Source organism: Otolemur garnettii, unplaced genomic scaffold (assembly GCF_000181295.1).
Source record: "Otolemur garnettii isolate 467f Iridium unplaced genomic scaffold, OtoGar3 scaffold00101, whole genome shotgun sequence".
NCBI lineage: Eukaryota > Metazoa > Chordata > Mammalia > Primates > Galagidae > Otolemur > Otolemur garnettii.
Genome location: NW_003852496.1, coordinates 5,680,259 through 5,699,681, shown reverse-complemented (window position 1 = coordinate 5,699,681; position 19,423 = coordinate 5,680,259). Strand labels below are relative to the sequence as shown.

Below are 19,423 nucleotides of genomic sequence, written 5' to 3'. Positions count from 1 at the left end.
GTAAAGTTCTTACTAATGAAAGTAAACCAGAGGGAAAGAGAAAAGCAAGCAGAAGGAAATGGGAAAAAGAAAAGAGGTGGAAGGAGAGAAAAGCGGGAAAAGAGGGGAAAATAAAAGCCAACCTGTATAGATAGGGCATTTACAATAATTTTGTTAAATTCTTAGAATTTTCAAAAATTAATCTCTCTGCCACAGTTTGCTAAAAAGACATAATATGCCTTTAAGCTCACACTAAGGAAGCAAGTTATTCTAAATTAATATCAGAAATAACTGAAAAAAATTATATTTTTAAACTCCATCAAACATTTAGGAGAGTACTTTATACCAAATTATATACACATTGTTTTTTCTCCCTTTATGTTTTTCTTTCCAATTCTTGAGTTTTTTGATAGATGTGGTAACCAAAGGTTTTGGTTTGGCCATAAACCAAGTTAATTTCATTAACAATGAAGAGTTAGATACTTGCCTTCATCACTCTTCCTCAAGCACTTCTAAGGTGTATAAGAATCCTTTTAGGAAAAACTGAAAAACAAACAATAAGAATTGTAACGTGAAAAATTTAGAAGGGGAAACTTATCATAGATGTACAGAAAAGACTGAAAATGTAATCAAAGTGTCAATAGTCCTTACTGCTCACTGATAGAGTATGATAATTTTTTCTAGTATCTTTTAATGTTTTCTAATTTTTCTGAAATGTAATTAAGAAGAATTATCAAGAAAGAAGATATTCTGGGAAAAAAGAATATTAACTTATCAGCATTTAAAGAGAAAAGTGGAGGCTGGGAATCGTGGCAGAAGCCTGTAATCTCAGCACTTTGGGGGGCCAAGGGGAGTGGATTGCCTGAGTTCAGGAGTTCAAGACCAGCATGAGCAAGAGCAAGACCCCATCTCTAAACAATAGCTTGGCACTATGGCAGGCGCCTGAAGTCTCAGCTACATGGGAGGCTGAGGCAAGAGGATCACTTGAGCCCAAGAGCTTGAGGTTGCTGTGAGATACGATGCCACGGCACTCTACTGAGGGTGATAAAGTAAGACTCTGTCTCCAAGAAAAAAAAAGAGAGAAAGCAGAAAATGTCCAAGATAACAATAAATATTTTTAACACTATCATACTGAGTAAGGAACAGGCATTCCATTAATTCTAATCTTAATGTTAACACGCAATATAAAACAAACACATGAAAGCATCACAATTTTTATGAGTAAATATTTTTTAAAGTAGCTTTCAAATCTGTATCTGCAATTTTATATTCAAAGGCTACTCTAAAAACCGTATCTACCATGTACAATTGAGAAGTGAAGAAGCAAAGCCAGGCTCAGGCACTCAGACCTGTAATCTTAGCACTCTCAGAGGCCAAGGCAGGTGGATTACCTGAGCTTACAGGTTCGAAACCAGCCTGAGTAAGTGTGAGCCCCCATCTCTAAAAAACAGCTGAGCATTGTGGCAGGCACCTGTATTCCCAGCTACTCGGGAGGCTGAGATAAGAGTACCGCTTGAGCCCACGAGATTGAGGTTGATGTGAGCTATGATACCATGCTTTTACCAAGGGTGACAAATTAAGACTCTGTCTCAAAATAAATAAATAAATAAAATAAAAATAAATTTTAAAAATGTGAGACGCCCGAAAATTAGTATTTCCCTGGAAAACGAGCTTTTAACAGCCATTACCAAAGAAGCAATTTAATTAAACAAGTAGTTTGGAGACATCTGCTATAGACCCACCATTATATAGATCTGCCTTCATGGAAGTCATAATCTAGGATACAAAGTAAGATTTACTTACTTCAAACACTGGAAAACGGATAATTAACTGCTAAAGTATGTAAGGATGACTGTAATTACCATTAAAAGTAAGGAAGATCAGTCAGGATTGGATTTGTTTGGGAAACACATGAAAAAGTGCTCACCTTCCCAAATCATCACAGAAAGATAAATCAAAACCACTTTAAAATATCACCTAACCCCACTGAGAATAGCCCACATCACAAGGTGCCAAAACTGCAGATGCTGGTATGGGTGCAGAGAGAGGGGTACACTTATGTACTGCTGGTGGGATTGCAAACTAGCTCAGCCTATTTGGAAAGAAGTATGGAGATTCCTCAAAAGAACTTAAAAGTAGACCTCCCATTTGACCCCACAATCAAACTAGGTATCTATCCAGATGAAAAAAATTCATTTTACTACAATGTGCACTCATGTTTATAGCAGTTCAACTCACAACTGCAAAAATGCCTATCAACCCATAAATAGATTAATAAATTGTGGTATATTTATACCTTTAAATACTATTCAGCACCCACAAAAGGAGATGGAGACATTGCATCTTTTGTATTTACCTGGATGGATTTAGAGAACACTCTCTTAAGTACCTCAATAATGGAAAAGCAGGGATCCCATGTCAACTACATGCCCACACAAGAGAAAACCACAATTAAATTCAAGAATGTTCAGTGGGTCGTGTGCCAGCCACATACACCCGGGCTGGCAGGTTCGAACACAGCCCAGGCCTGCTAAAGACAACAATGACAACTACAACAAAAAAACACCCAGGCGTTGTGGTGGGCGCTTATAGTTCCAGCTACCTGGGAGGCTGAGGCAAGAGAATTATTTAAGCCCAAGAGTTTGAGGTTGCTGTGAGCTATGATGCCATAGCACTCTACTGAGAGCAACATAGTGAGATACTCTGTCTCAAAAAAGTAAAAAAATAAAATAAAATACAAATAAATTCAAGAAGAGGGGAAAGGAAGGAGTAGGCTGGTAAGTTTCCACCTAACGGGTACAATGTAGGGGTATTTAGCACACTTCTGGGTGAAGGACTCAACTGCAACTTGTGAACTAATCATGAATACCCACATACGAACCTGAAATTAAATATATGTGTGTGTGTATATTTTTTTTTAATTTTTTTTAACTAGGCTTTTACTGAGCTCTGAAGGACAAGATGGATGGACATGCAGAAAGATACAGGCCAAATTTCCAGCCAAAAAGCAGTAAATGCAGTTCAGTCTGGGGTCCAGTAAAGAGTCCTGATGGACCATACTGGTAGATATACATTTCTGAGTAGAAGAAATATAACACTGAATAGACAAGGCTGGGAAGCTAAAGAGGGCTTCAAATGTTGGGTAATTATTTATTGAATGCTTATATATGTTAGGTATTAAACTAAACTGAGGTGATTTATATATACTATCTCTAATCCTTATAATAACCCCGCAAGAAAGGGTTAAGTTACTCCCAATTTATATTTGAAAAGCTAAGGCCAAAAAAGGTCTAGTGACTAAAATTTTGGCTTGATATAGTAGACAAGAGCCATTTTAGGATTTTAGAATATATAGGATGTTTCGGGACTAATAATCTAGAGGTATGTAAAATGCATTAGAAGAGTAAAAGACTGTAAGGAGAGAAATTTGGTAAGCAACTTGTAATAATTTAGAAAAAAGTGGTAAGAAAGAGCTGAGCCCATAGGTATGGCTGGGAATGGGTCATAAGAAACTAAATGGAAAGGAGTGAGCACACAAAAAAGTACTAAAGAGTCAACAGAAATTCCTCATATTATCATAATAAATCTTGAAAAAGCATCTAATAAAACTGATACTTATAGTTATTAGCTGGAAATTTACTTAAACATACAATCATCCAATTCATTCTTATTTCAACAATAAAACATCATGCATGTTTTATTTAGCTCAAAAGACCTTTGTTGCCTTTCTTTTAAAAAAAAAAAAAAAGAGGCTTGAAATTTTATTTATTTATTTATTTAGTTTGCAGTTTTTGGCTGGGGCCAGGTTTGAACCTGCCACCTCAGGTATATAGGGCTGGGACCCTACTCCTTAAGTCACAGGTGCCACCTCCTTTTTGTTGCCTTTTAACAAATCTCATTGGCTCTCTCTAGTCTGTGTGAGAGTTATTTTCTTGTATCCAACATTGGTAAAATGTCCTTTATTGCTCTGGACCTAAAAGAGCTCAGTTGGTCATATTGTTTTTGTTTATTTTCTTAAATATTTCTCAAGTCTGGAGTTCTGTAAAGAGGCCCGATGGACCATTCAAGATTTTACAACTATAAAATTTCATTTTTCTTGGGCAGCACCTGTGGCTCAGTAGGTAGGGCGACAGCCCCATATACTGAAGGTGGTGGGGTCAAACCCGGCCCCAACCAAACTGCAACAAAAAATAGCTGGGCATTGTGGCGGACGCCTGTAGTCCCAGCTACTTGGGAGGCTGAGGCAAGAGAATCGCCTAAGCCCAGGAGTTGGAGGTTGCTGTGAGGTGTGACGCCACAGCACTCTACCGAGAGTGATAAAGTGAGACTATCTCTTTAAAAAAAAATTCATTTTTCCTTCCTCTCACACATCATTTACAACACAGTAAAGTAGAAAATTTTTAACTACCCAAGAAAGCTTACCTATCTTTCCATGGATTCTTTGGAAATCTCTTTTTCTACAGTCTTCAGTAAAGAGCTTATTATGACCAGTGTTTGCTATTCAAGGCTATTTTCATGCTGTCAACAAGTTTTTCCTTTTCAGACATTTAAAAATAAATAAATAAATCCCTCACAGTTTCTCTTACTTTTTCTTTTTTTTTCTGGATGACAGAGGCTTTTTCCATCTGTTACCATATGCTTAGTTTTCCCTAAATAATTATCTAGCTGAACCAGTCCCACCCTACAACCCACCAACAGGGAGATACTCTCTGTTTCAATTTATGAGAGATATAGCAAAATTATTATAGGAATAATGTGTTGTGGATTTCAAATGTATAAAGAATGCAAATATTTCAGAGCATACAGAGTTAGAGTTTCAAGAGTCTTATATCGTCCAAAAAGAGTATAAAAACAAAATAAAACCTGCAATGATTTTTTTTAATTATACTGATTTATATAAAAATTTGAAGTATACAACCATGTATATAGTATGTTATTTGTCCCTTTCTTGAGAGTCTCACTTCATTGCCCAGGCTAGAATGCCATGGCCTTAGCATAGTTCACGGCAACCTCAAACTTCTGGGCTACAGCGATCCTCCTCCCTCAGCTTTCTGAGTAGCAGGCATGCACTACCATGCCTGGCTAATTTTTCTGTTTTAGAAGAGTCAGGGTCTCACTTTTTTCTTTTCTTTTCTTTCTTTTTTTTTTTTGAGACATAGTCTCACTATGTCGCCCTCAGTAGAGTGTTATGGCATCACAGCTCACAGCAACCTCAAACTCTTGGGCTTAAACAATTCTCTTGCCTCAGCCTCTCAAGTAGCTAGGACTACAGGCATCTGCCACAATGCCTGGCTATTTTTTTTGTTGTAGTTGTCACTGTTGTTTGGCGGGCCCCGGGTGGGTTCAACCCCACCAGCCCCAGTGTATGTGGCTGGTACCCTAGCCACTGAGCTATAGGTCCTGTAGTCCTAGCTACTTGGGAGGCTGAGGCACCAAGCCCAGGGTCTCTTTTGCTCGGGCTGATTTCAAACTCCTGAACTCAAGGGATCCTCTGGCCTCAGCCTCCCAGAGTACCAGAATTAAAAGCCAAAGCTACCCCACCCAGCCATATATTATGCTATTATTTTTAAAAGAATGAGTACATACTGTACAGGGCATAGACTATTTCATTCTGGAATGGCAAACAGGTAATTGGTAACTACGTTACTCTAGGGGAAGAACTATACTAACAGAAAAACATTAAAATATTCAAATCCAGGCTTGGCGCCTATAGCTTAAGCAGCTAAGGTGCCAGCCACATACACCAGAGCTGAAGGGTTCGAATCTAACCCGGGTCTGCCAAACAATGACAACTACACCAAAAAATAGCCAGGCATTGTGGTGGGTGCCTGTAGTCCCAGCCCCTTGGGAGGCTAAGGCAAGAGAATTGCTTAAGCCCAGAAGTTGAAGGTTGCTGTGAACTGTGATGCCATGGCACTCTACCCAGGGTGACAGCTTGAGGCTCTGTCTCAAAAAAAATACACTACAATACAATACAATAAAATATTCAACTCCAAAAAAAGATGAGAAAACAAGATCAATGGAACAAGTAAAATACATAAAAATCAATACGTTAAGATGTCAGGCCAAGTGAGGTGGCTCATGCCTGCAATCTTAGCACTCTAGCAGGCTAAGGTCGGAAGATCACTTGAGCTCAAGAATTCAAGATCAGCCTGAGCAAGAGTGAAACGCCATCTCTTCTAAAATTAGAGAAATTAGCTGGGCATTGTAACAGGTATCTGTAGTCCCAGCTACTAGGGAGGCTGAGGCAGGATGATCACTTGAACCCAAGAGTTTGATGTTGCTGTGAGCTAAACTGAAGCCTTGGCACTCTACCCTGGACAACAGAACGAGACTTTGTCTCAAAAAATAAGAAAACATTTAAAAAGTTAAAAAATTAATAACCAGTAATTGTGGTATTTACAAGAATCACACTTAAAAGTAGAGAAAATAGTTAAAAGTATGGGAAAGTCATACCAACACAAACTAACAGAAAGCTGCTCTGGGTATGTTACTGAGGACAGATACCTGGAAAAAGTAAGGCCTAGGGAAAGAGGTCTTCTCTAGAAGACCCCAAGGATACTCCTACAAGGTCTTCCCCATGGTGACTCAGCTTTTAGGAATTTGTAGAAACTTAACTTCTCGGGACCTGGAAACTAACACTTGCTTTCACTTCTGTAAAAGTCTGTAATTCTGTAAAAGCTGGAACCAACTTCTCCAGCTTGATTCAAACCGATCAATGAGAAAGGTACTCGTGGGCGGGAACTTTTTGACTGGAGATTAAAGAAGACTGAGCCAGTCGGGGAGCGCAGCCATTTTGAATTCTTCTGTGCCGTTGTTCTGCTCACATAAAGCCCTTCCTCTTTTAAACACAGCGTTTGGTTGTTCATTCTCTCCACTGAGCCTCATCTTCCACCAATATTTCTAGTATTCAAACTAGACTTTAATGCAAAAACACTGGCTTGGCACGTGTGGCTCAAGTGGCTAAGGCACTAGGCATGTACACCTAAGGTGGGGGGTTGGAATCCAGCCCGGACCCGCCAAACAACAATGATGGCTGCAACCATAGCCTGGCCTTGTGGCGGGCACCTGTGGTCCCAGTTACTTGGGAGGCGTAGGCAGGAGACTTGCTTGAGCCCAGGAGTTGGAGGTTGCTGTGAGCTGTGATGCCACAGCACTCTACCCAGGGGGACAGCTTGAGGCTCTGTCTCAAAAAAAAGTGCAAAAAAATTAATAAAAGAATGATTTATAGAATTAATTATAATTTACCAGAAGATATAATAATTTTAAATTTGTATGCATGTAATAACATAGCCTCCAAATATATAAAGTGAAACTTAGCAGAATTACAAAGAGAAACCAAAAACTCCATAATCATAATAAGGAAATTTTTAATACCTTTTTCAGTAGTTGACAGTACAAATGACCAAAAAGCAGATGTTAGAAATACAGATTTGAATACCATGATTAACAAATTGGACCTAAATAGATATTAATATACCACCGTCACCCAACAAATACAAAATAAATATTCTTTCAAGAAGAAAAAGATCACTTATAAAAACTAACAATATGTTAAGTCCTAAGGCAACTCTCACAAATATTAAAAAGGCTGAAATATACAGAGTAGACTCTCCAGCCACAATGTGGATTCCAAAGGTTAGCACAAAGTAGAAAGAATCACTTTTTTTTTTTCCCTGCAACTAAGATTTCTCCTATTCCAACAGAGTTGGAAAAACAGCTGAGGCTGCACAGGTACCTACAAGCCTCTCTGACCAAAGAAAATAGTACTAACAGCATGGAAGAATCCCACTGAAGGTAGGAAGGTAGAATGTAGAAAGGACGTGGCAGAGCTTAAGAAATTGAGTCAGAGAACTTGAAGATCCAGTAGGAAATATCAATAACAGATGGGACCATGGAGAAGAAAGAATCTCAGAGCTAGACAGTAAAGCTCTTGAGCTAACCCAGGCAATTAAACAGGCAGAAAAGAAAAGAATGAAAGCAGAATATTCACTCAGAGAATTATGAGACTTCACAAAGCATTCAAACACACAAATTATAGGGATCCCTCAAGGAGAAGAATGTCCCAAAGGAATGGAAGCCACACTGGAAAATATCACAAATGAAAACTTCCCACATATCACTAAAAATTCCAAACACTGCTTTTAGAGTAATATCAAACTCCCATTCATCTCAACATAAAACAGAGCATCTCCAACATACCTTATAATGAATCTGTCCAAAGTCAACATGAAAGAGAAAATCCTGCAAGCAGCAAAGATTAATTCCTCATTAACCTCCAGGGGCAGATCCATTAGGGTAACAGAAGATTTTTCAGCTAAAACTTTCCAAGCCAAAAGACAATGGTTATCTACCTTTAATCTTCTTAAACAACATAATTTTCAGCCAAGAATTCTGTATCTTGTTAAACTAAGCTTCAAAATTGATGGGAGAAATCAAATCTTTTACTGATATGCAAACAGTGAGGAAATTCGTAAGATGAGCTCTACAAGAAATACTTAGACCTACTGCCCATGAAATGGTAAAAATTCTAGAAGAAAGTATGGAGAAAATTCTTGAGAATGTCAGCCTGGGGAAAGAGTTTATGTAGACGATTTCTGTAGCACATGCAACAACAATAAAAATAAACAAACAGACAACCTTCAGAATGGGAAAAGATATTTGCATGTTACAAATATGACAAAGGCTTGATATCTAGGCTCTTTTTTTTTTTTTTCTTGAGACAGAGCCTCAAGCAGTCACCCTGGATAGAGTGCCCTGGTGTCACAGCTCACAGCAACCTCGAACTCTTGGGCTAAAGCGATTTTCCTGCCTCAGCCTCCCAAGTAGCTGGGACTATAGGCACCTGCCACAACGTCCAGCTATTTGGGGGTTGTAGTTGTCATTGCTGTTTGGCAGGCCCAGGCTGGATTCAAACCCGGCCACTCCTGTGCATGTGGCTGGTGCCTTAGCTGCTAGAGCTACAGGCTCTTTAGAGAATTTAAACTAATCAAGAAAAAAAGACACATCAATCCCATCTATTACTGGGCAAGAAATATGAATAAAACCTCTGAGGAAGACAGATAAATGGCTATCAAACATAAGAAAAAATGCTCATTGTTCCTGATCATCAGAGAATGCAAATCAAAACCACCCTGAGTTATCTCTTAATCCCAGTCAGAACAGCCCATATCACAGAGTCTCAAAGTTGCATATGTTGGCACAGATGTGGAGAGAGGGAAACATTTTTACAGTTGGTGGGACTGCAAACTAATACAACCTCTATGGAAAGAAGTATGGAGAATCCTCAAAGAACTCAAAGTAGACCTCCCAGTTGGTCCTGCAATCCCACTACTAGGCATGTACCCAGAAGAAAAAATCATTTTATCATAAAGACATTTGCACTAGATTACTTATTGCAATTTACAATCACCAAGATTTTAAGTGGAAGCAACCTAAATTCCCATCCACCCAGGAATGGATCAACAAGCTGCAGTATACGTATACCATAGAATACTAGTCAGCCATAAAAAAGATGGAGTCTTTACATCTTTTATATTAACCTGGATGGAGTTGAAACACATTTTTCTTAGTAAAGTATCACAAGAATAGAAAGCAAATATCCAATTTACTCAATACTAATATAAAGTCAGCAGACAATCTAATGCATGCCCACATAGAAGAAAAACTCTTCTGATATTGAATTTTGATCACTGAAAAAAAAAAAAGAAAGAAAGAAAAACTCAATTCAAGTTGGGGGGAAGGGATAACAGAGAGTGAGGAGAGGGAAGGGGACTGGTGTGTTCTCACTTAATGGGTACAATATAAAGGTATTTGGCATATCTCTTGGATGTGAGACACAACTACAAGAGAGACTCTACCTAACAAATGCAAATATTGTAGTTTAGTTTGTACCCACACATTAACTTGAAATTTAAAAATATATATATAAATGATGGCTAGGTCTGGTAGCTCACACCTGTAATCCTAGCACTTTGGGAGACCAAGGTCAGGAGGATTCCTTGAAGCCAGGCATTCAAGACCAGCCAAAGCAAGAGCAAAACCCTATCTCTAGAAATAATAGAAAAATTAGTCAGATATAATGACATATGCCCATAGTCCCAGCTACTCGGTGGGCTGAGGCAGGAGGATCACCTGAGCCCAGAAGTCTGAGGTTGCAGTGAGCTGTAATGATGCCACTGCACTCTAACCCTAGCAACAGAGCAAAACCCTATCTCCGAAAAAAAAAAAAAAAAAAAAGAATACACATGATAAGTCAATAGAGTAAATAAAAGAGGATTATAAAAGCAAGCACAATTTATCAAAGAAGGCCTTAGGAAAAAAAAGAAGTAACAAATGCAACAAACAGAAAACAGCAAGATGGTAAGTTTTAATCTATCCATAATAATGATCAGTATAAATGTGAACATACCACTTAAAAAAGTGTCAAATTGGATAATAAAAGCTTCTACAAGAAGCACATTTAATATAAAGATTCAGATAGGAAAAAAATTAAGCAATGGGGTAGTGCCTGTGGCTCAGTGAGTAGGGCACCGGCCCCATATACCAGCAGTGGCGGGTTCAAACCCAGCCCTGGTCAAACTACAACAACAATAAAAATAGCTGGGTGTTGTGGCAGGCAAGAGAATTGTTTAAGTCCCAGAGTTTGAGGTTGCTGTGAGGTGTGATGCCATAGCATTCTACTGAAAGTGACAAAGTGAGACTCTGTCTCTTAAAAAAAAAAAAATTAAGCAATGAAGAAAACATATCATACAAACACTAATCAAAAGAAAATTAGTATAGCCAAGTGAATTGCAAAGTAGGCTTTAGGGCAGCGCCTGAGGCTTAGTAGGTAGGGCACTGGCCCCAAATACCGAGGGTGGTGGGTTCGAACCTGACCCCGGCCAAATTGCAACAGAAAAATAGCCGGGTGTTTGTGGTGGGTGCCTCTGGTCTCAGTTACTTGGGAGGCTGAGCCAAAAGAATCACCTAAGCCCAGGAGATGGAGGTTTCTGTGAGTTGTGATGCCACGGCACTCTACTGAAGGCAATAAAGTGAGATTCTGTCTCTTAAAAAAAAAAAGCCTGCCAAGGATAAAGGGAGGAATTACATAATGATAACAGTCAATAACAGAGAATGATAGAGTCAATTCTCTAAGGCGACATAACAGTCCTAAATATGTATGGACCTAAATCAAAGTTTCAAAGTGCACAAGGCAAAGACTGAGAGAGGTAAGAGGGGAAACAGACAAACACACAATTATAGTAGTAGATTTTGAATACTCATCTGTCAGTTACTGATAAAACAAGTAGGCAGAAAATCAGAAAGGATATAGGTGACCTGAACAATTGAACACTATTCAATTGTGTTAACTTGACCTAGGTGACATCTGTAGCACACTTCACCCAACAACAGATGAATATACATGCTTTTCAAGTACATATTCAAGTATATATTCACAAAGATATACCATATTCTGGGCCATAAAACAAATCTTAAAAACTACAAAAACTAAATAAAAATACAAAGTACATTCTCAGACCATAAAGGAATAACTAAAATCAGTAACAAAGGATATGAGCAAAATCTCTGAAAACACTGGAATAATAAACAATGTGCTTCTTTTAATCTATGGCTAAAAGAGAGGCGAATGATAGTTTAAAAAATATTTTCAAGTAAATAAAAATTAAAATATACCATTATCAGAATTTATGGGATACAACTAAAATAGTGATTAAAAAATTATTCTTAAATACATCTGATATCAGAAAAGATGATCTAGGCTGGGAATAGTGGCTGGATACCTGCAATCCTAGCACTCTGAAAGAAAAGGTGGGAGGATCCTTAGAGCTCAGGAGTTCAAGTACCCTGAGCAAGAACAACATCCTGTCTCTACTAAAAATAGAAAAATTAGTTGGATGTTGTGGCAATCACCTGTAATCCTAGCTACTTGGGAGGCTGTGGCAGGCAGATTGCTTGAGCCAAGGAATTTGAGGTTGCTGTGAGCTAGACTGATGCCAAGGCTCTCTGACCTGACACAAAAGACTGAAAGACCATCTCAAAAAACAAAAAAAGAAGAAAAAAGAAAAGATGACCTAAAACCAATAACCTAAGCTTTTAATTTAGGAAACTAAAAAGAAATCAGAGCAAATCAAACCTAAGTTAAACACAAGGAAGGAAGTACAGTAGAACGAACCTCTATAAGTTGACCACCCATGGGACTGTAGCAAACTGGCCAACATACAGAGGTGGTCAATATAAGGAACTAGGCCTACTATACCGATATACATACATGTGGTGCATGTCTAATCTATGCAAATTAGGTCAATTTACGGAAATGTTCAATGTATGGAGATAATCAACTATGTTTTTTTTTTTTTTGAGAGCCTCAAGCTGTCCCCCTGGGTAGAGTGCTATGGCATCACAGCTCACAGCAACCTCCAACTCCTGGGCTCAAGCGAGTCTCCTGCCTCCGCCTCCCAAGTAGCTGGGACCACAGGCACCCACCACAACACCTGGCTATTTTTTTTTTTTTTTGGTTGCAGCCATCATTGTTGTTTGGTGGGCCCGGGCTGGATTCGAACCCGCCACCTTAGGTGTATATGGCTGGTACCTTAGCCACTTGAGCCACAGGCGCCGAGCTGAGATAATCAGCTATGAAGGCACTACTGTAATTAATAAACATTGAGTAGAAATCAATGAAACTCACAACAGACTCACAATAGAAACACAAAAGAGAAAAACCAATGTAAGCAAAATATTACTAAAATTGATAAGAATTTTAGCCAGACTAATGAAAAATTAAAGGACACAAATTACTAATTTTAGGAACGACAGAGAGGAGATGTCAACACTGATACAACAGATATTAAAAGGATAATTAAAGACACCATGAACACCTCTATGACACTAAATTCGATAGCTTAGATAAACCAATTCTCAGAAAGATGACAAACTATTAGTACAAGAACTATACAAGGAGAAACATATTTAAATAATTCTATATATTTTTTTAATTTGTATTTAAACTTTCCAGCAAGAAAAACTCCACATTCAGATGGTTTTACTGGTTAACTCCATCAACCATTTTAAAAAAGGGTAAGATGATTCTACACAATCTCTTGCAGAAAAGAGAAGGGAACATTTCTCAACTCATTTTATGAGGCCAACATTACTCTAATACCAAAACAAGATAAAGACACTACAAAAAAACTACAGACTAATATCTCTAATGAACATATATGCAAAAACTTAAAATAGTATTAGTAAATCAAATACAGTGTTCCATTAATACTAAAGGACACTACATTAATCAAAACTATGTAAGGTTTATCCCAGGGATCCTGGGCTTATTCCAACATTTAAAAATCAATGAAATTCATCATATTAACAAACTAAATAAGAGCGCGGTGCCTGTGGCTCAGTGAGTAGGATGCCAGCCCCATATACTGAGGGTGGCAGGTTCAAACCTGGCCCTGGCCAAACTGCAACAAAAAATAGCCGGGTGTTGTGGTGGACACCTGTAGTCCTAGCTACTGGGAAGGCTGAGGCAGAAGAATCGCCTAAACCCAGGAGTTGGAGGTTGCTGTGAGCTGTGACTCCACAGCACTCTACCAAGGGCAACAAAGTGAGACTCTGCCTCTAAAAAAAAAAGAAAGAAAAACCAAAAAACAAACTAAATAAGAAAACTGTATGATCACAATAAATGCAGAAAAAGTATTCGCCTAAATCCAATATTTATGGTAAATACACTAAGAATAGAAAGAACCATTTAGCCTAATAAAAGGCATCCATGAGAAATCTACAAAATCTAGTAGAAAAGAATATTATAGGTGGAAAAGCATTGCCATGATTTTAGGAGTGAAAGGAGATACAGAGGGTGGGCCGCTCTTCATCTGGCATTCACTCAGACAAGGTTTACACTGATAAACCTGGAAAAAATAATTAAAATGTTTAAAACCTATGAATCCTATTACTATGTATATGATAAGACATGTAGGAATAAATTCCAAAAATACCCAAAAATTAGGGTTTTTTTAAAAATCTCATTTACAAGAAGCTACAAACTAAATCCAGGGTTTGCTTTGGCAGTTTTTGCCTATCTCCCCTGCCTCTCTCCTCTCACCATTCCTGAAAGGTAACACCAAGAAAGAAGCTAGCTTATTCTGCGTTGATTCTAATACTTATTGTCTACACCTTTGGCTGGCACTCAAAATCTGATATAAGAAGGCAGCTGAAAGTAAATGAATGAATGAATGAATAAATAAATAAATAAATAAAGGCAGCTGACAGAGAACTGAATCATTTAATTTTCCAACTTACCTCAAACTAGCAAGAATGAAAGTTCTTAGCTAAGGCAACAACACCCAAAGCAAATAGACAACCATCAGAATGGGAAAAGGTATTTGCATATTACGAATCACACAGAAGCTTGATAATGGGCAGCACCTGTGGCTCAAAATAGTAGGGCACTGGCCCCATATATGGGAGGTGGTGAGTTCAAACCCACACCTGGAAAAAAAAAAAAAAAAAAAAAAGCTTGCTAACTAGGATCTATGGAGAACTCACATTACTCAACAAAAAAAGACCAATCTCTTATATCAATGGGCAAGAGACATGAATAGAACCTTCTCTAAGAGAGAAGACAGACAAATGAATGGCTAACAAACATATGAAAAAATGCTCATCAACCCTAATCATCAGAGAAATGCAGATCAAAACCACCCTGAGATATCACCTAACCCCAGTGAGAATGGCCTACATCACAAAGAGTCAATGCTGCAGCTAGTGTGGATGTGGAGAGAAGGGAACACTTTTACACTGCTGGTGGGACTACAAACTAGTACAACCCATTTGGAAGGAAGTATGGAGAACCCTCAAAGAACTCAAATTAGACCTCCCATTTGATCCTGCAATCCCATTACTGAGCATCTACTCTGAAGAAAAAAAAATCATTTTATCATAAGGACATTTACACTAGTCTGTTTATTGCAGCTCAGTTTACAATTGCCAAATTATGAAAACAACCTAAATGCCCACCAATCCAGGAATTGGATTAATTAAGCTGTGGTATATGTATACCACAGAATACTATACAGCCGCTAAAAAGGATGGTGACTTTACATCTTTTGTATTAATCTGGATGAAGTTGAAATACATTCTTCTTAGTATCACAAGAATGGAGAAGCAAGAATCCAAAATGTACTGGCTTGGCATCAGTAGCACAGTGGTTACAGTGCTAGCCTCATACACCAAGAGTGGCAGGTTCGAACCAGGCCCAGGCCAGCTAAACAACTGCAAAAAAAAAAAAAATAGCTGGGCATTGTGTTGGGCACCTGTAGTCCCAGCTACTTGGAAGGCTGAGGCAAGAGAACTGCTTAGCCCCCAAGAGTTTGAGATTACTGTGAGCTGTGATGCCTCAGCACTCTACCAAGGGTGACACAGTGAAACTATGTCTCCAAAAAAAAAAAAAAAAAAGAATCCAATGTACTCAATTCTGATATGAGGACAACTGATGCTAGTACACAGTGGGGGGGAAAGGGAATGGGTGAGTAGAGAGAGGGAAGGGCAGGCCATGGTGTGTGACACACCTCTTGGAAATGGGACATTACTATTAGAGGGACTTTACCCAATAAATGTAAGCAATGTAACCTTAACGATTCCCCAGCATAAAAAATTAAAAAAGAAAAAATTCTTGCCAGGTACAACAACCCACACCTGTAATCCCAGCTACTTGGGAGAATGAGGTGAGAGGAACACTTGTGGCCCAAGAATTCAACACTGCAGGGCAGCTATGATCACGCCACTGCACTGCAGCCTGGGTAAAAGAGCAAGACCTTATACATACATACATACATACAATGTATATATAGAGAGAGACAAATAAATGAACAAATGAAAGGTCTTCAACCCCAAAATACTTCCTTCTTTGATGCTACCTGTGACCTAAAATTAGATCCTTTTGTGATTCCAAAGAAATATCTTACTTCTTTTTGAAAAGAAATATGAAAAGGTAGAGAGGATAGGGGAGGATGTGTGTGAGGCTCAGCATATCTAGAAGACCAGTCTGTCTTAAAAACAAAGCTAGACTGTGAATCAGTCTTTTAAGAATGTTCTAGAGCTATTTCCATTTAGAACAAGTTTCATAATTAACATATATATGAGGTCATTATTATTTTTTTTAGGAGACAGAGCCTCACTCTGTCACCTGGGCTGGTGTGCAATGTGGCCCAATCATAGCCGACTATAGCCTCAAGCTCCTGGGCTTAGATAATTCTCCTGCCTTCAGCCTTCCCAGTAGCTAGGACTACAGATGCACACCAGCACAGCCATATAATTTTTAAATTTTTTGTAGACATAGGATATGGCTGTGATATCCAGACTGATCTCATTTTCCTAGCCTCAAGCCTCCTTGGTCTCCCAAAGTGCTGGAACTATAGGTGTGAGCTACTATGTCCAGCAATATGAGGATTTTAAAGGTGAATCAATAAGCAAGAAAAATAGAGGAGGAGATGGAAGAGGAGAAAGAAGAAGAGGAAGAAGAGGAAGGGCAAGAAGGGAATAAAGGGGAGGAAGAGGAGGAAGAGGGAGAAGAAGAAAGGAGGAAATGAGGAAATGAGGGGAAATAATTCAGAAGCATAAATAATCTTTAAGTATCTCCCTGTCTATAGACATTCCCACCAACTCCCTTAAAGATTACTTTTTGTCCTGCCATCAAGAAGCAGATTTTCGCTCCTTCTCGAATCTCTGGTTTGGCCCACCTGCCTCTACTCCAGTCTTTACCATGTCCATCAGGGTTACCCAGAAGTCCTACAAGGTGTCTACCTTTGCCCCACGGGCCTTCAGCAGCCGCTCATACAGCAGTGGGCCTGATGCCCACATCAGCTCCTCGAGCTTCTCTCAGGTGGGCAGCAGCAGTTTCCAGAGTGGCTTGGGCACCAGCCTAGGTCTGGGTAGAGGCCATGCCGGGGCTGGAGGTATGGGGGCCATCACAGCCGTCACAGTGAACCAGAGCCTGCTGAGCCCACTCAACCTGGAGGTGGACCCCAACATTCAGGCCGTGCGCACCCAAGAGGAGGAGATCAAGACCCTCAACAACAAGTTTGCCTCCTTCATCAACAAGGTGCACTTCCTGGAGCAGCAGAACAAGATGCTGGAGACCAAGTGGAACCTCTTGCAGCAGCAGACAATGGCTCACAGCAACACGGACAGCATGTTTGAAAGCTACATCAACAACCTTCAGCGACAGCTGGACACACTGGGCCAGGAGAAGCTGAAGCTGGAGGCAGAGCTTGGCAACATGCAGGGGCTGGTGGAGGACTTCAAGAATAAGTAAGAGGAGGAGATCAACAAGCGTACAGAGATGGAGAATGAATTTGTCCTCATCAAAAAGGATGTGGAGCCCCTCTCTTCCTCGGTGCTACCTACAGAGGTGGCTGCCATCTCCTATTTGGCATCATGGCTACCCTCAGACCCCTTGTGAAGACGAAGATAGTCAAAAAGAGGATCAAGAAGTTTATCCGGCACCAATCAGACCGATATGTCAAAATTAAGTGTAACTGGCGGAAACCCAGAGGTATTGATAACAAGGTTCAGAGAAGATTCAAGGGCCAGATCTTGATGTCCAACATTGATTACGGGACCTTAAGAAAACAAAGCATATGCTGCCCAGTGGTTTCCAGAAGTTCCTCATCCACAGCCTCAAGGAGCTGGAAGTGCTGCTGACCTGCAACAAATCTTACTGTGCAGAGATTGCTCACAATGTTTCCTCCAAGAACCGCAAAGCCATTGTGGAAAGAGCAGCCCAGCTGGCCATCAGAGTCACCAATCCCAATGCCCGGCTGCGCAGCGAAGAAAATCAATAGACAGCTCATGTGCACATTCTATTTGTAAATATTGCCAAATAAATAAAACAACAAAAAATAAAAAGGATGTGGATGAAGCATACATGAACACGGTTGAGCTAGAGTCCTGCCTGGAAGGGCTGACTGACGAAATCAACATCCTCAGGCAGCTGTATGAAGAGGAGATCTGTGAGCTGCAGTCCCAGATCTTGGACACATCTGTGGTCCTATGGACAACAGCTGCTCCCTGGACATGGACAGCATCATTGCTGAGGTCCGCACCCAGTACGAGGAGATCGCCAACTGCAGCCGGGCTGAGGCTGAGAGCGTGTACCAGACCAAGTATGAGGAGCTGCAGGTGCAGGCTGGGAAGCATGGGGATGACCCGCAGCACATGAAGATGGAGATCTCCAACATGAACTGGAACATCAGCCGGCTCCAGAATAAGATCGAAGTTCTCAAAGGCCAGAGGGCCCCCCCGGAGGCCTCCATTGCGGATGCTGAACAGCATGGGGAGCTGGCTCTTAAGGATGCCAAAGCCAAGCTGACCCAGCTGGAGGCCGCCCTGAGTCAGGCCAAGCAGGACATGGCTCAGCAGCTGCATGAATACCAGATCTGATGAATGGCAAGCTGGCACTGGACGTGGAGATCGCCACCTACTGCAAGCTGCTGGAGGGCAAGGAGAGCCGGCTGGAGTCAGGGATGCAGAACTTGAGTATCCATACGAAGACCACCAGTGGCTACTCAGGTGGCCTAGGCTCGGCCTACAAGGCGGGCCTCATAAGCCCTGGCCTCAGCTATGGTCTGAGCTCCTTCCAGACCGGCTTTGGCTCTGGTGGGGGCTCCAGCTCCTTTAGCCGCACCAGTTCCAGGGCTGTGGTTGTGAAGAAGATTGAGACCCAAGACAGGAAGCTGATGTCTGAGTCCTCTGATGTCCTGCCCAAATGAACTGCCACTGGGCCCTCCAGTCTACCCTCTCACACGGCTGCCACAGAGCCTGTGGGGGAGGCAGCTGTGCCAGGGAGCACATGGAACAGAAGACCCACCTGAGTCTCAGCCCCATCCCTCAGCCCATCCTTGTGGGGAGTTTACCAGCTGGGTTACCCCCTCTTACATACATTCCCAACTAAAAACCAATTTGATTGCTTTTTCCAAAATAAAGCCTCTGCTGCATTGCCAATCAAAAAAAGGAAAAAAAATTACTTTTTGAACTCTCATGGGTAATTACCTATCTCAAAATGAAGATAAGGAAAGAGATCTACCTTTCTTCAGAAGTCTATAATCTTCAAATACTTTTTGAAATAAAGATGCTTAAACTATCATTAAAGTATAAATCAGGCTCGGTGCCTATAGCTCAAGTGGCTAAGGTGCCAGCCACATACACCAGAGCTAGTGGGTTCAAATCCAGCCCAGGCCTGCCAAACAACATTGACAACTACAACCAAAAAATAGCCAGGTATTGTGGTGGGTGCCTATAGTTCCAGCTACTCAGGAGGCTAAGGGAAGAGAATCGCTTAAGCCCAGGAGTTGGAGGTTGCTGTGAGTTGTGATGGCACTGCACTCTACCCAGGGTGACAGTTTGAGGCTCTGTCTCAAAAAAAAATAATAAAAAAAAAATAATT

General features: G+C 40.3%; 1 protein-coding gene and 2 pseudogenes across 2 annotated transcripts in view; 2 read left to right on the top strand and 1 right to left on the bottom strand.

The window, feature by feature from the left end:
- Positions 1–19,423, bottom strand: part of TMCC1 (transmembrane and coiled-coil domain family 1) — a 254,125-nt gene that overhangs the window by 176,419 nt on the left and 58,283 nt on the right. The window contains exon 3 of the mRNA XM_003796224.3: positions 467–522. The gene's annotated coding sequence lies outside the window, so the exon portion shown is untranslated. The remainder of the gene's footprint in view (positions 1–466; positions 523–19,423) is intronic.
- On the top strand, positions 16,621–18,749 carry LOC105887659 (annotated as a pseudogene).
- On the top strand, positions 17,401–17,853 carry LOC100964910 (annotated as a pseudogene). The gene has a single exon (XR_154224.3). The product of XR_154224.3 is annotated as a 60S ribosomal protein L32 pseudogene (transcript).